General features: G+C 44.9%; 2 protein-coding genes across 18 annotated transcripts in view; one reads left to right on the forward strand and one right to left on the reverse strand.

Moving 5' to 3' along the window:
* The window catches only part of NUMA1 (nuclear mitotic apparatus protein 1), a 79,642-nt gene extending 68,822 nt beyond the window's left edge, over positions 1–10,820 (reverse strand). For 5 of the 15 annotated variants that reach the window (XM_063641237.1, XM_055282743.1, XM_055282751.1 and 2 more), the window contains exons 1-2: positions 10,683–10,820; positions 1,089–1,158 (exon numbers count right to left, since the gene is read on the reverse strand). The gene's annotated coding sequence lies outside the window, so the exon portion shown is untranslated. Of the gene's footprint in view, positions 1–1,088; positions 1,159–1,946; positions 2,011–10,544 lie in introns of those variants that run through there. The other 10 variants (XM_063641240.1, XM_063641247.1, XM_063641238.1 and 7 more) reach the window with 10 other exon arrangements.
* Positions 10,821–10,841: 21 nt separating this feature from the next.
* Positions 10,842–15,199, forward strand: part of LOC129484569 (leucine-rich repeat-containing protein 51) — a 29,364-nt gene continuing 25,006 nt past the window's right edge. Inside the window, exon 1 of one of the 3 annotated variants that reach the window (XM_063641265.1) lies at positions 10,842–10,987. The gene's annotated coding sequence lies outside the window, so the exon portion shown is untranslated. The other 2 variants (XM_055282780.2, XM_055282779.2) reach the window with 2 other exon arrangements.

Raw genomic sequence — 15,199 nt, forward strand, 5'->3', positions numbered from 1 at the left:
AAATCAAATGAAAACTGCAATCAAAATACTCTCCTTAGGAAGTTATTTACTTATTCTAACAAAACACTTCTTTGGGAGCTGCCTTTAAAGTCTACTCCACGTGAGACAAACAGAAAAATTCGGTGTTACTGTTTTATAGTCACGCCTCATTCTTCACCAAAAAAGGTATTGCCTTGCATGATTCTTTGGCTCATGGTATCTTCTGGCTGTTTCTAAAAATTGAATCCACCAAGCTAAGAGTAAAGATTTGCTACCTCTGAGGAGATTCAAAAGACTGGCTCAGAGGCAGTCTGAGGCAATGACATCATCACCAAAGGAAATCTAAGGCTGAGAACACAATTACTTTGAAGGGGTCAAACTTATAAACATTCTAATTGCCTCATAATTACAATCAAGGGGGCAAGACATGTACAATATCTGCCACATTTGTTCAACTATTACATCACTTTATAATTACACATTATATAATAATAAATTTTGGCCCTGGAAGAAATCTTCAAGATCATATAATCCAAACTGTCCCTTTTTACATATGAGAAAAGTTCAGTCCATTGAGGTTAGGCAATTTGTCCCTGGTCACACATCTGGTTAGCAACAGTTAGGATGAGAAACGCAGACACCCAAACTCCCAGCATAATGCACCCACACATACTTATGTATACAGCTCCTCCTCCCCTGCTTCTCACTTCCTTCACTCCCCTGATCAAAAGGGACAGAAATAACTTGGGACACCAAAGCATACCAAGAATGGTTCTGAAACCCAGTAGCGGAGAAATGATGGCTTAAAAACCAGGACTTCTCTACAGTGGCCTCAATGGCCAATGTTTAGTGTCTGGCTCACAAGAGTTCTGGGCAATCTACCTCAGAGCAAGGGCCAATGAAAACCTCCGGACACCACCCTCCCACAGTTAGAAAAATATCTTTATTAAACCTCTCTGCTCTCCTCCTACAGTAACCTGTTTGCCTCAAATAATTGAAAGACGGTCACTTTGAAGAATCTGGGTCAGGGAAAAAATAAATAGTAGAGATCCTGCTCAGGACAAAGCTGACTTATGAAAAAGTAGAGGGCAGGAACCATTTTGACTTACCTCCTGGTGGAAGCCTCCACACACTAGAACAGGGTGATCTCTGGCAGTCTGGCTTAGAATTAGTTTCCACCTAGGGAAGGGGCAAAGGGACAGGAATGATTATTCATTCCCCTAACCCACCCACTCTTGGTCAACTCAGCCTCACATTATCCTGGGCAACCCCAGCGTTCTGTGGATCAGACAGCAAGCAGAAGGGAAGCCATGCAGGCCAGGTCAATGGGGTGAGTCAGTGGCAGAGCAGGAAGAGTCACTGGGGCAGAAATTCTGGCCTTCCGTGGCAAGACTGCCAGTCCACACCCACACTTGGTCAGCACTGTGAAGGCCCTGCCCTGTTAGGATTTCAGTCTTTAAGCCAGAAAGCTTCTTCCTCAGGAGGCCCCACACCACTCTCATTTTCAAGTGTCTCTCCTCCTGCTCAAAAATCTTCCACAGTTTTCTTCTTCCTAAAGCATCATATCTAAATTCTTTGGCTTAACTTTCCAAATCCTCCATTATATGGCCTCAAGTCATTTATTCAACCTTATTTCCCACTGTTCTACAGAATATACTCTGAATTGATCAAGCCAGTCTTCCCACTTCTCTCTGCGTGAGCCAAGCCTTTTCTCATTTCCCTGCTTTCAATTATCCATGAGTGGTAAATTCAAACATCTTCAGGAGTCAGGCAGGTAACAGAAACAAATGATCCAGGCAAGGCCCAGTGGCTCACAGCAGTAATCCCAGCACTTTGGGAAGCCAAGGTGGGTGGATCGCTTGAGCTCAGGAGTTCGAGACCAACCTGGGCAACATAGTAAAACTCCGTCTCTACAAAAATACAAAAAATTAGCCGGGTGTGGTGGAATGTGCCTGGGTCCCACCTACTTGGGAGGTTGCAGTGAGCTGAGACCGTGCCACTGGACTCCAGCCTGGGCAACAGAGCGAAACCCTGTATCCAAAACAAAACAAAACAAAACAAAACAAAATGAATGATCCAGTGGGGCACATGGCAGATCTAGGAAACGCTGCACCCCCCTAAAGGCATTCAAATATTTTAATTCAAATATTTATGTACTGTCTCACTGTGAGCATCACGATAACCTTTTAAATAGTTATTAATACTCTATCTTGCAAATGAGGAAACTTCCCCAAGGTTAGGTAACTGGCAAAATGCTGGGCACAGTCTCTAGACCTGTCTGATGCCAAAGCAAGAGCTCTATGCCATTAGGCTTCTAGCAGTGCAAACATTATGGAAGATACAGAACCGTCAAAGTCACTTTTCATGATACACAACCTTAATAGTAGGATGGGAAGCCCAAATCACAGCTTATCTAACCATATCCCAACTGCCTCCAATTCTGCCCATCTTCCAAACCCCATCTTTCTGCCAAAGTATTTCATTCCTAGTTACCCAAGTCCTACGAAATTCCTTCTTCTGTAAATTCCTATAGGGTTTATAGATTAGAGAACACAAATAAGTGCTAAATTATATACTGTCTTGCAAAATCAGATACTGCTTCTATGTATTTTAGTGTCAGCCTCATCAATCAAACTACTGTATTAATCTCTAGAGTTCTTCTACCAAAAATGCCTAACCTGAATCTAATCAAGAAGAATCAGACAAATGCTATGAAAGACAAAAAGGCATTCAGATTAAAAAAGAACTGTTCAAAGTTAAAGCAGACTAAAGACATGATAGTCATGACAACTAAGTGCATAAATACATGCATGATCCTTTAATGAATCCTGAATTTTAAAAAACTCAGTAAAAGACATCATTGGGAAAATATGAGAAATCTGAACAAGTATTATATATTGGATGTATTGAATCAATGTTAAGTTTCCTGAGTGTTAATAGTACTGTAGTTATATAGGAAGATACCTTTTTCTTAGGAAATACTTGCTGAAATAGGGATTAAATAACATGATATTTACATCTAACAGTCAAAAAGATTCAGAAAATGAAGGATAGAGAGCAAATTTGGCAAAATGTTAATAGTGACTCTAAATGAAAAGTATATAAGTATTTGTTACATTATTTTGCAAAATATCTATAGGTTTGAAAATTTTCAAAATAAAATAATTTAGGAGGGAAATCTTGTATTATATACTTTTTTATATACTCAGATCTGTGACAGATATAATAGGTACTCATTACATTAGGTATCTGCTCACTACCTAAGGAGACTGGGCATTTGGAGGTCAGCAATCAGACAGAGTCCACTTTGCTGCAGCTCATGAGGGGTATAGTAGGAAATTCTTAGGGAATAAGAGGTTTCTCCAAAACTCACATTGTCACACCACAGGAAATCTAGAAAAGCAAGCAATTACCTCAGTCCTCACTGAGGCCATCACAGAAGTACAGGCACTAAACAAATGCCCACTCGCTAGGCAGAATGCAGCTGCTACCCACACGTTAGTACCCAGTGGTAAGGTGGATACAGTGTGACCTCAGAGGACCAAGTGTTGAGGTCACATTGCATCCATCTTGCCACCGGGTACCAAAAATTTGACAACCTGCAAAACAAGTGTCTCTGGCCAGTCACAGGAAGGCACTCAAGTATCAAATAAACATGCCTGAAATATATGCAGTCTTTCCTCCTCACCAGATAAACCAGTCCTCAGCTGCAATAAGGCAGAAGAAATCTGCAAGGCTGAATCACTGGTATTTCCTGTGCAGACTTCAAAGAAACTGGCCCTTCAATAGGACAGAAAGGGCAGGCGACACAGCTGCCAACAGAGGCCTCAACCCAGGAGCATGCTATGCAATAATGCCTTCTCTCCCTTCTACAGCCATCAGATACCTCATTTTTACTTCTGCCAAATGGCCCCTTATTACTGCAACTGATTACCTAATGGCCAACCCTTTACCTTGGTTCTCTCCTCCCGTCAATGAGACCCAAGATACTGGCCTTTCCAGACAGCTCCTCCCTCAATTTGCCAGAGGAATTGTCAAAACTATTCCCCTGGCCGGGTGCAGTGGCTCATGCCTGTAATCCCAGCACTTTGGGAGGCCGAGGCGGGCGGATCACAAGGTCAAGAGATAGAGACCACGGTGAAACCCCATCTCTATTAAAAATACAAAAAATTAGCCGGGCGTGGTGGTGGGTGCCTGTAGTCCCAGCTACTCGGGAGGGGAGGCTGAGGCAGGAGAATCATTTGAATCTGGGAGGTGGAAGTTGCAGTGAGCAGAAATCACGCCACTGTACTCCAGTCTGGGCAATACAGCGAGGCTCCATCTCAAAAAAAAATAAAAAGAAGTAGTTTCTGTAAAGTACTTAGAACAGTGCGTAGTTCACAGTATATGCTGGAAAAAAAAATGTTACTTATTGCTATTACTAACTGTTGATACAACAGACCAGGCTGGGTGTGGTGGTTTGTGCTTGTAATCCCAGCACTTTGAGAGAATTGCTTGAGCTCAAGAGTTTGAGACCAGCCTGGGCAACATAGTGAGACCTCATCTCTACTAAAAATAAAAAGAGTTGCCAGGCAGAGTGGTGTGCACTTGTAGTTCCAGCTACTCAGCAGGCTGAGATGGGAGGATAGCTTGAGTCCAGGAGATCGAGGCTGCAGTGAGCTATGATGACGCCACTGCACTCCAGCCAGAGTGACAGAGCAAGACCCTGTCTCAAAATAACAAACAGGCTGGGTGCAGTGGCTCACGCCTGTAATCCCAGCACTTTGGGAGGCCGAGGCGGGTGGATCACTTGAGGTCAGGAGTTCGAGACCAGCCTGGGCAATATGGTCAAACCCTGTCTCTACTAAAAACACAAAAATTAGCTGGTTGCAGTGGCACGTGCCTGTAATCCCAGCTACTTGGGAGGCTGAGGCAGGAGAATCACTTGAGCCCAGGAGGCGGAGGTTGCAGGGAGCCAAGACTGCGCAATTGCACTCCAGCCTGGGCGACAGAGTGAGACTCCATCTCAAAATAAATAAATAAATAAATAAATAAATAAATAAATAAATAAATAAAATTAAATAAAAATAACAAACAATACAAAAAACAGACCAGATAACCTGAAGACCTTCCTAGTAAATATGCCTAGAAGTGCTCAGAAAAATATAATAAACATCCTTTTAGACTGTGCCAGCTATTAAGGTATTGTCTCTCAGCTCCAAATCTACCCTGTTATGCTCTGCTTTGTAATGCTGGGGCCTGGACTCCACTAAACCCCATTTCACATTTGCCAGCTGGCTCCCTGTCAACAGGGGGTGATAAGGGGAAAACAGAAGACAAGAGAAGGCTTCACGGGACTTCCTCCTTCCTGCAGCCTGGTGTTTCTTGACAACAGAAGTTGGTTCTTCCCAGTTGCTTTTTAAATTCCCAAAACCAGCCTCCTGCCCCTCAAAGGCACCAGCATCAGCTAAGTAAGGCTCAATAGAAGCCAGCTCCTCCAGGTTCCTCCTGTGAGGGCCTGAGAAACCAGCAGCACCAGGTAACACCCTCTCTCCAGAGAATCTGGGTACAGCTCTTCCAGATCCCTCTAGACTTCTAGGTTCTGGTAACCCCAACCTTCCTCCCTTTGTTTTTCAGTCCTGGATGAGAAAAATTATTTATGCAGTTATTATATTGAAGTTACTTTAATATTCCCTTTCTGCTTTTTCAGCCCTCCACCAAGGGTTTAAACCAATCTCCTTTATGGAGTTCACCCTATTGTGTGGTTTCTGTTTTGCTGATTGGATCTGAACTGACATATAGATAAACTGAGCTCTCAAGAAAGTAAGAAAAATCCCCAGGAACCAGAAACAAAGAATTAGTGAGGAGGATTAGCGAGCTGATGACATAGCTGTCCTAGCTGTGTATGGAATTTGTAACACCCTCATAGGTTCAGAAGACAGATCTTGAGTCCACAAAAAGCACTGAGATCCCTGTGCAGAGGCTGAGACTCTTAAGTTTATACTCAGTAAGATAACAGACTAGGAAAAAAAATCTGTCCAGAGAGAAATAAAAAACTTGCCTTGCTCACCTAGTGAGAAAGGAGGGAAAAACCTTCTAGGAATTCAAAACAGGCTGGGTGAAGTGGCTCATGCCAGTAATCCCAGCACATTGGGAGGCTGAGGTGGGTGGATTGCTTGAGCCCAGGAGTTCGAGACCAGCCTGGGCAACATGGCAAAACCCTGTCTCTACAGAAAATATAAAAATTTGCCGGGTATGGTGGTGTGCACCTGTAGTCCCAGCTACTTGGGAGGCTGAGGTGGGTGGATTGCTTCAGCCCAGGAGGCAGAGGTTGCAGCGAGCCAAGATCCTGCAACTGCACTCCAGCCTGGGCAACAAAGCCAGACAGATCCTATCTCAAAAAATAAAATAAAATTCTAGAGAGCAGATATTAATATGTAGTGAAAAACAAACAAACGATCAGTGGTTCCTGGTATCAGGGTGACAGGAAAAACGGACTGTAAAGAAGTATGAGAGCCGGGCGCGGTGGCTCACGCCTGTAATCCCAGCACTTTGGGAGGCCGAGGAGGGTGGATTACCTGAGGTTGGGAGTTCAAGACCAGCCTGACCAACATGGTGAAACCCCATTTCTAATAAAAATACAAAATTAGCTGGGCGTGGTGGTGTATGCCTGTAATTCCAGCTACTCAGGAGGCTGAGGCAGGAGAATCACTTGAACCCGGGAGGCAGAGGTTGCAGGGAGCCAAGATTGCACCACTGCACTCCAGCCTGGGGAACAAGAGTAAAAATCCATCTTAAAAAAAAAAAAAAAAAAAAAAAAAAAAGCATGAGAAATCTTTTGGGGGTGAGAGAAATCCTCTATATCTTGATTATGGCTGCTGTTTACAGGTGTAGACATCTGCCAAAACTCAACTTTCTTTAAAATTATTACAGACACAAAATTGAAAACGAGACAAAAACAAGAGCACGAAAAACAGGCAGATTTGAAAATGAACCAAAGAGCACTTCTAATAAATGAAAAAGTTAGCTAATAAAAATAAGAATTCAAAAAACAAATTAGACCTAGCTGAAGAGTAAACTAGTATACTAGAAGATAGATATAAGGAAATTATCCAGAAGTTAACACAGAAAGATAGAAATGGAAATTATGAAAGAAAGAACAAGATGTGGACGACAGAATGAGGAAGTTCAACATAAGTTAAGCATGAGATCTGAGCGAGGTAAAGAGGTAATGATTGGGAATTTTTACACAATTAGTGAAAAGATATGAAATTTCAGATTAAGGAATTACTATGTGCCCCCAGTACATAATGATTTAAGAAAATTAAATTCACACCATGTAATGGAAGTACAGAACACAAAGGACAGCAAAGAAGATCTTAAAAACAACAAGAAAGAAAGACAGGTTACCTACAATAAAATAAGTTAATTTGTAAGCATAGTTCTCAAGAGTAACAACAAAAAGCCAGAATTTCAATGAAAAAACACTTTCAAAGTGCTAAGAGACAATAACTGGAAGCCTAGTACCCAGCTAAACTACCAATCAAGACTGAAAGTGAGCCGGGCACAGTGGCTCATGCCTATAATCCCAGCACTTTGAGAGGCCGAGGCAGGAGGACCACGAGGTCAGGAGATCCGAGACCAACATGGCTAACACGATGAAACCCTGTCTCTACTAAAAATACAAAAAATTAGCCGGGCGTGGTAGTGGGCGCCTGTAGTCCCAGCTACTCGGGAGGCTGAGGCAGGAGAATGGTGTGAACCCGGGAGGCAGAGCTTGCAGTGAGCCGAGATTGCGCCACTGCACTCCAGCCTGAGAAACAGAGTGAGACTCTGTCTCAAAAAAAAAAAAAAAAAAAAAACCAGACTGGAAGTGAAATAAAGATTTTTTAAATGAAGACAGTGTTTACCACTAATAGATTCCCACTGAACAAACATCTGAAGGATGTATGTATCTGTGCAATAAAAAAGGATGGAATAAAATGCAAGGAAGAATAGTGAAAAAGCAAACAGTAGACATACATGGGTAAAACGAAATAATCACTAACAATACAAAACAATAAACATATTTTAATTGTGTTGGGGTCTCACTCTGTTGCCCAGGCTAGCTAAGAACTCCTGGGCTCAAGCCATTCTCCCGCCTGCTCCTCCTGCCTCAGCCTCCAGAGTAGTTGGGATGACAGGGTGAGCCACCATGCCCAGCTACAAAATAATAATTATTAATTAGAATTGTTGGCCGGGCACGGTGGCTCATGCCTGTAATCCCAGCACTTTGGGAGGCCGAGGTGGGCGGATCACGAGGTCAGGAGATCGAGACCATGGTGAAATCCCGTCTCTACTAAAAATACAAAAAATTAGCCGGGCGTGGTGGCGGGCGCCTGTAGTCCCAGCTACTCGGAGAGGCTGAGGCAGGAGAATGGCGTGAACCCGGGAGGCGGAGCTTGCAGTGAGCCGAGATCGCGCCACTGCACTCCAGCCTGGGCGACAGAGCGAGACTCCGTCTCAAAAAAAAAAAAAAAAAAAAGAATTGTTCAACTTCGAGATGGATTGACTTTGGGAATGATCTCATTCTAGAAAGTACTCATTTCAAGTCCGGACAACACCTTTTGGTATGTTTAGTGTACACTGGGTAAGAGGCTAAATTAAATGACCACACCATATATTAGGTTAATGCAAAAGTAATTAGACACAGCTGTCCAAACAGCCTCTGATCAGCTCTGTTCAGCCACCTGAGCAGGGCTTTGCCCTCATCCTAAAAGTTCCAGAATTCAAGTCTTATTTCAAGGCATTCTTCCCACTTCCATGTTCCACATGTAAAAAAGAATTCTATGTTTCTTAAGGGGCTTTCAGGTAAGATCTTTAAGCTTTTGGAATGTACAGCTTTTCGCTGTGAACTAAGAGCTTCGACATTACAATTAGTCATCCCTTGCTAGAACTTAGGCTAAGAAAAGAATACTTTGGAAGCTTTCACAAAGAAGTATGTGGTTCTTCCTCTACAGAAGAAATACCACACAGAAAGAGGGAGTGAGGAAACATACACCCATCTGTGCTGACAGAAAGCTACCTTACATGATCCTCATGTTCGCCCCAGGTTCCCATATATTCACAGCAGTAAAGATCTCCACAAAGTAGAGAGGCCCAACTCCCTCACCATTAAAGCTTTAACGACCAGACAACCCAGAAGTTTGGAAACATAGAACCAGGCAACAGATACTAGAGAGAGGGAACTATGTATTAAAGCAAGAAAAAATCATCACGTTTTCAAGAGGGAGTGCCACTCCAGGAAAGAGGACAGCTTAATACTGAGGTTCAAATGCCACTAAATGAAAACGGGAAAGAGAAGTTCCTGTGCCCTTTCAGCCCAAGAAATTATTCCAAAGCATACATTTATTCCCATTACATGTCGCAAATCCTGCCTAGCCATTAGGATACAGTGACGAAAAAGTCTCTCATTATCTAGAAGGGCAGACAAACACGCAGAGACTTTTAAAATACCAGATGACAGGCCGGGCGTGATGGCTCACGCCTGTAATCCAAGCACTTTGGGAGGCCGAGGCGGGCGGATCACGAGGTCAGGAGTTCAAGACCGGCCTGGCCAAGATGGTGAAATCCCGTCTCTACTAAAAATACAAAAATTAGCCGTGTGTGGTGGCGGGCGCCTGTAATCCCAGCCACTCGGGAGGCTGAGGCAGGGAACTGTTTGAACCCGGGAGGCAGAGGTTGCAGTGAGCCGAGATCGCGCCACTGCACTCCAGCCTGGGCGACAGGGCGAGACTCCGCCTCAAAAAAAAAAAGAAAACAAACAAACAAACAAACAAAAAAAACAGATGACAAGTGCTAACTCAGAGGTAAGCAAAAGAGAGTACCCAGAGGCGGCAGCATCAACCCAGTGGGCTCCCGCCCACCCACAATCTTCACACAGTCACACCACTTATAGTCACAAATTTGTACTCTCCGAGGTGCGTGTATGAAACATGTTATCTGTGAGAGTCCATGGATGAAAAACAAACAAAAAAAACAAACAAAAATTAAAAAACAAAAAAAAAGACTTAACCTGTTTTGACCAGGACAACCACCCCAGGAAGTAGGCAAGGAAGCTAAGGTCATTGTTTACATATATGAAAAGTGAGGCTCAAAATACACTGACCAGTCCAAGACAACGCGCGCCCCCACACAGCACCTTCCCCGTCCCCATTTATGCCCAACCCATAAAACCCCAAGTAGAGCCAACCTCGCACTGGCTACGTAACCCAGGCCAAGCTAAACATTATAAACCTCAGGCTCCCCATCTTTAAAGTATAACAGGTGGTTAGAAGATTAAAAAGATAAACATTTGGCAGGTCATCGTGGACAGTGACTGAAAATGCTGACTACTGCACTACCATAACTACTGCTATTGTTAACGATAAAAGGCAAAGATTTTCCAGGACCCGACCCCTCGCTTACAAGCCTTTCGGGAACTTGCCCTATACCCCCGACCCCCGTCACCTTCAGATTTAATTCCACAGACACGCCCCCAAACAGACCCTCCCCTTTAAGGCACCCCCGGCTCCTCCCCCTCAGGCGCCTCTCCTCACAAACCTTACCCCCATAGATTCTGCCCTTTCGGACTCGGTTACGGAGGAGGCCTTCCGCTCGCACCAGCCTCTCTAGCACCCCTTTTAGGCCTGAGCACCCGCAGGGGTGCCCAGGCCGCACGCCAAACGCGGGCCCGCGCCGGTTACCTGACTGCGCGCTCCCGCTCTGCCTCGCGATTCTCTCGAATCGTACCTCGTCGTGGGCTCGCGCCAGCGCTGTGAGCGCACAATTAGTTTAAACTATGGCCCCGCCCCCTCGCGCTGCCCTCTGATTGGCCTCTGTCGGCGGGGCCCGCTTAAGGACCAGGGAAAAGGAAGTTTGAGGGCCACTGGGAAAGAGAAAGGGTATCACCGCTTCCGGACCCCGGCCTGGACTTGAAGGCAAAGAGAACTACAAATCCCAGCGTCACCCGCGGCCTTGGAGCACCGCCCCTGACAAACTGCGGGTCCCGGTAAGCATCGCGTCAGTACTTATGGCGCCTGCCGGGTCGTGGTGACGAAAGCAGTTGCCATGGAGTTGCACTGAGTAACCTTGAGGCAGTGGGACGCCAAGACTGGAGAGGAAGCGACTGCGGGTGAGTCGGGCGGGAAAACAGGAAACCCATTCTATGGGACTAGAGATCTATTGGGAAGGGAGGGGCACTCACAGAACGACTAAGAACCTCCCTGCTCGGGGATCTGAGATTTCCCCCACCGACCCTCATCACCTTTCACAGCTAACAAGACACAACACACATGGGACAGACTGGGCTAGGGGGAGCAGAGGGAGGGATGGGCGTTGAGATATATATCCATACAGATTTGGGGATGCTTAAGAACCACCCCAGGGCCGGGAGCGGTGGCTCACGCCTGTAATCCCAACACTGGGAGACCAAGGCGGGCGGATCGCTTAAGGCCAGGAGTTCGAGACCAGCCTGAGAGACATGGCGAACCCTGTCTCTACCAAAAACACAAAAAAATTAGCCGGGCTTGGTGGCGCGCTCCAGTGGCCATAGCTACTAGGGAGGCTGAGGTGGAAGGATCGCTTGAGCCCGGAGATTGAAGCTGCAGTGAGCCGTGATCACGCAACTACACTCCAGCCTGGGCTACAAAGCGATACTCCCATCTCAAAACAAAACGAAACAAAACAAAAACAAAAAGACAAAACAACGAACCCCGCCCCCAACGCAAACATAAAGCTCCCAAAATCCCAAAATGCTTCAAGTTCCAGGCGTAACCTGGGAGATCAGAAACTCCCTCAGAAATGGGGTTGGTTTTCCTCTGAGGAACTGAGACCCTCTTCCAAGACATGCGGTTAGCATTAGATTGAGTAAATCGCAGTCGCTACCCTAATTCTAGAGATGTAGGAAACTTCCTGGGGCGTGAAGTGCCTCTTTCCTTCCTCTTCCAAGGAGTAAAACCCCTTCTCAATCTGTCCCCGGATTCCCTTTTCTCCCCACACCTTCTCCATGGTCCGCTACTCAAAGCTCTACAGTTAGAGCTTCATTTTTTTTAGTCCTCACGACAGATCTGTTACATTTCGTAACCTACCCAGTGCTTTCACAGTCTCTCTTTTGATACTCTTAACAGCTCTGTGAGTCAAGGATATTTATCTTCATTTCACAGATTGGAAAACTGAAACCCAGAGAAAAGGGACTTGCCCAAGGCCACACACCAAATTAGTGACAGAGCTAGAACTAGACTCCAGTTCTCCGACTTCCAGCTAAGTCTCTTTAGCTTCAGCCTACTGCCTCTATAGCTGAAGGACTGGTTCCAAGGAACAGTTAAACTGCCCCAGGGAAAAGGAACCCGTATGGCCTACTTTGTATTATTTACACTTCAGCTGGAATGAATTTCAGATCCTCCCCTGAAAGTTTTAATGGGGAAAAGGAACTAGAGGGACTAAGACAATGAGACTTGAACATTTTTAACTAAACAGGAAACAGAAGGGCTAACACAGCACCCATGTCTGAAGTGACCATGATTAGCTGGTTTCTAGCTAGTGACTAGCTGGCCCTGATTGGTCCACTTACTACCTTAAAGTTCTCCCAGATTTGGTCCTACGCCCTCTTGCCACTGCACTCTATATTCTCTTCTTGGGTACCCCTCCACACCCACAACTTCATTTTCCACCTGTATGCAAATGTACACAAGTGTGTATCTCCAGCCCAGCCCTCATCTCTAAGCTCCAGATCTATATAGCCAATTGCCTCAACATCTCCTTTAGGATACCTCAAAGGCAACCCAAACTCTACATTTCTGAAATTGAAACCAACCTCTCTGTATCCCAACCCTTTCCTCCAAGCCTGGATCTCTTCCAGTGCCCCTACCTTTATCCACAATATACACAATCCCAAAACCCAAGAGTTAATACCTCTTCTGTTTACTTAATACCTCTTCCATTTCCCATCTATCATTAAGTCTTATCAGCTTTACTTCCTGAATATCTTTTATATAGGTCCTAGCTACCATCACATCCTTCCTGCCTTCCCTCCCAGCCATATTTGCGCACTGCAACCAGAGTAATCCTTCAAAACGGAAAGCTGATGTTGTTCACTCTCCACCCCACCCCCAATTTTTTTTTTTTTTCTTTTTGAAACAGAGTTTCGCTCTTGTTGCCCAGGCCGGAGTGCAATGGCGCAATCTCGGCTCACAGCAACCTCCACCTCCCGGTTTCAAGCAATTCTCCTGTCTCAGCCTCCCAGGTAGCTGGGATTACAGGCATGTGCCACCACACCCGGCTAATTTTGTATTTTTAGTAGAAACGGGGTTTCTCCATTTTGGTCAGGCTGGTCTCGAACTCCTGACCTCAGGTGATCTGCCCACCTTGGCCTGCCAAAGTGCTGAGATTACAGGCATGAGCCACCACGCCCAGCCAGCCCGCATTTAGTATTAATACTTTGTGGTTTCCTATTGCTCCCATCTCTCCAGCCTCCAGTCTAACCATACATATTCATCCTTCTCTCCCCTTCAATTATATAACCTTTAAGGTCTTCAAAATTTCCAAGTACCCTTCCACCATAGAACCTTTGCATATAGCAGTCACATCCGCCTGGAATGCTCATTCCACACCATCCCCTACCCCATAAGTTAATTTGTACTTATCCTTTAGATTTCTCTCAGTCACTTCTTCAGGAATGTCTTCCTGTAGACTGTTCAGACCAGGTCAGATCCCTCAATTACAGCAACCTCATGGCCCTCTCCTTTGTAGTGTTATTTAGTTGCAATTTTTAATGTGTTTGTTAAGCACCTACTACTTGCCAGCACTATGAGATACAAATGTAAGAAAAAATATGGTTTCTGCCCTGGTGGTGTTTATGGACATACAGATAGTAAGCAGATAATTACAGTGTTATGAGTGCTACCATGGCAATCATAGCACTACAATTACAGATTTGAGGATAAAGGTAGACTTCTCAGAAAAGTTGAAACCTGATCTGAGCCCTGAAGTAAGAATTAGCAAAGCGAAAGGAGGAGAGAAAAACTATATTCCAAGCAGACAGAGCTGGAAGGAGACACTGTTCCACTTAGAGGCCCAGCAGCAGGTGCAGGGAACTTATGGTGAGTAGTTGCATTTGGCTAGACTGCAGAATTGGAGTTGAGGATGAGATGGTAGTAGAGGGGGGTGGACAGGAGCCAGGTTGAATCTTGGGCCTCCTTTTGGCACCTGGGAATATAACCTTCCAGAATATATTAGATTATGTGGCAGATTTTTCTTTTTTCTTTTCTTTTTTCTTTTGACAGGGTCTCGCTCTGTTGCCCAGACTGGAGTGCAGTGGCACAGTCATAGCTCACTGCAGCCTGGAGCTCCTGGGCTTGAGCCACACTCCTACCTCAGCCTCCCAAGTAGCTGGGACTACAGGCGTGAGCTGCCATGCCTGGCTAAATATGTGGCAGATTTTTCATAGCAGTCTTTCATTTTTTTTCCGCCATCAGTCCATCATCAGAAACTCTCGGGCCAGGCTGTTGAATCTCCTATCAGATTTATGTGATTATTCCTCAAAGCTTCCTGTGTTATCATGTTGCAACTTGCCTGAGAGAGGGCAGGAATAGGCTAGCAACAAATCAAATTCCAAATGTTAGTAATTTCCTAAAACTGAAAAGTTTTGTGTCAACTTGGGATTGGTTAAATAAATTAAGTGAATAACATTAAAGTACGATACATAGTATAAAATACTTTGCAACTATTAAAAAGGGTAATAGTCTACAACAATTTGAAAATTAAAAAATAGGTTTACAAAGGAATATTGTTTGTTTAAAAATATACATAATCTAGGCTGGGCACAGTGGCTCACACCTGTAATCCCAGCACTTTGGGAGGCCAAGATGAGTGAATAGCTTGAGCCCAGGAGTTTGGGACCAGCCTAAGCAACATGGCAAAACCGTGTATCTACAAAAAAACACAAAAATTAGTAGGGTGTGGTGACGTGTGCCTGTAGTCCCAGCTACTCGGGAGGCTAAGGTGGTGGGATTGCCTCAGCCCAGGAGGCAGAGGTTGCAGTGAGCTGAGGTAGCACCATTGCACTCCAGCCTGCACAACAGAGCAAGACCTTGTCTCAAAAAAAAAAAAAAAAAGAAAACCATATGTGTGTGTGTGTGTGTGTGTGTGTGTGTGTGTGTGTGTAAAACCTTTTTTTTTTTTTTTTTTTGAGACGGAGTCTCGCTCTGTCACCCAGGCTGGAGTG

This window comes from Symphalangus syndactylus, chromosome 6 (assembly GCF_028878055.3).
Source record: "Symphalangus syndactylus isolate Jambi chromosome 6, NHGRI_mSymSyn1-v2.1_pri, whole genome shotgun sequence".
Lineage (NCBI taxonomy): Eukaryota > Metazoa > Chordata > Mammalia > Primates > Hylobatidae > Symphalangus > Symphalangus syndactylus.